Raw genomic sequence first — 1,563 nt, 5'->3', positions numbered from 1 at the left:
CCCTAGCCGCCCTGACTGTGAAGTAACGCTTCCTGATATCTAACCTAAACCTACCCTCTGCCAGCTTGTGACCGTTATTCCTGGTCACTCCTGGCGGTGCTCGGGGAAACAGGGACTCCCCCAATGCCTGCTGATCCCCCCTGACTAGTTTATAACAGGCCACAAGATCCCCCCTCAGCCTTCTCTTGTGGAGGCTGAACAGGTTCAGGTCCTGTAGCCTCTCCTCGTAGGGCCTGCCCTGCTGTCCCCTGATCATACGTGCACCCTGATGGGTGAGCACGGAGCTAAGCAAGGCAGCCTTTGGGCATCGCTGGTCTCTCATGGCATGGACTATGTGTAGAGAGTGGGGGATGCCCACCCGGGTCCTCCAGCTGTTATCCATGTAGAGTCTGAGTGGGAGGGGGCCCATGAGCTTGCTATCACCCCAGCCTTTTGTGGATAAGGGGCAGCTCATCCCTATGCATGTATGGTCTGACTCTCTTTCCTCCAGCAGGATCAGTAAATCTGGGCTCCTTGGATGGATCCCAAGGGGGTCCATTCCACTTGACCTCACCAGATTCCCCTTGCACCCAGGAGCTTTCACTTTCTGTCCTAAGCTCTTGTGTGCAGCGTTGTTGTTGTGTTATTAAATCTCTGCCGTGTTCTACCCCAGAGGTGGCTGCATTTCAGCAGTGGGCCAAGCAGGTCTGACAGGTGGTCTGCATGTGTATAAAAAACAGTCCCTGCCTGTAACCTTTCAGACCCTCTGAAACCCCAGACATCCCTGCAAGTCTCAAGGCTGTGTGGAGTCAGCTCAGTCTGGCTATAAAACTCCTGCTGCAGCTGCTGCAGGGTTGTTCAGCCTCTGCTCTTCCCACCTGCTTTGTCTGTGCTGGGAATCGGAGCGGAAACCAAAGCAAAATGCTTCCGCTGTTATTAAAAATGACCCCACAAGTGCCTGGAGCCTGAAGTGTACAGCAGAAGGGGTGTGCCCGCACCTCTCCCTGGGAAGGGAGCAGGAGCCCTCTGGCTCATGGTTCTTTCTGGCTCATGTTTCTGCTCCTCTTTTGCTCGGCCGTCTTTGCTAGCTGTGTGGAGAAGGAAGGGGGAGATCCCCTGGCTGACTGCACAGTGTACGTGTTCCTGTGTTTGTGTGCACTCATGTGTCATAGGTAGTAAAAAACCCTGTGGTGGCGAGGAGCTTCCCCACCTCCCTTTCTACAAGTGGCACATCCGGAGCCAGTGATGGGGCAGGAAACCTTTTACTTTGGTAATGGGCAAAGCTCATTCCCACATGGCAGTAGGACTGTTGCCGATGGGCTGAACTCTGCCTGGGTCACCACAGACGCATCCCAAGAATGGCTCATGGCATTGGATGTCCCACAGGTGTGGGATCTTGTGCCCTAGCAGGGAGCTGTGAGGACATTTGTGGGCAAGGCCCTGGGATGGCCATTTATTTGCCTCTGTTCTTTGGCATACCAGAGGCCTGATCTCTCTGCATCTCTTCTTGCTGGCGGTTATATCAGTGCAAACCCTCCTGGAGGGTGGCCCTGTGTCTGGAGCACCCCGATGCGTGCCTGCTAT

General features: G+C 54.8%; 1 protein-coding gene and 1 long non-coding RNA gene across 2 annotated transcripts in view; one reads left to right on the top strand and one right to left on the bottom strand.

The window, feature by feature from the left end:
• Window positions 1-1,563, top strand: part of PLXNA1 (plexin A1) — a 225,109-nt gene that overhangs the window by 87,717 nt on the left and 135,829 nt on the right. The gene's annotated exons all lie outside the window — the stretch shown is intronic.
• The window catches only part of LOC109311265, a 5,792-nt gene continuing 4,459 nt past the window's right edge, over window positions 231-1,563 (bottom strand). The window contains exon 4 of the long non-coding RNA XR_002101457.1: window positions 231-241. This is a non-coding gene — a long non-coding RNA (uncharacterized LOC109311265). The remainder of the gene's footprint in view (window positions 242-1,563) is intronic.

The sequence above is a fragment of the Crocodylus porosus genome, unplaced genomic scaffold (genome assembly GCF_001723895.1).
Source record: "Crocodylus porosus isolate Cpor-Errol unplaced genomic scaffold, CroPor_comp1, whole genome shotgun sequence".
NCBI lineage: Eukaryota > Metazoa > Chordata > Crocodylia > Crocodylidae > Crocodylus > Crocodylus porosus.
Note: the sequence above shows the minus strand (reverse complement) of the source record. Positions and strands in the feature narration are given on the sequence as shown.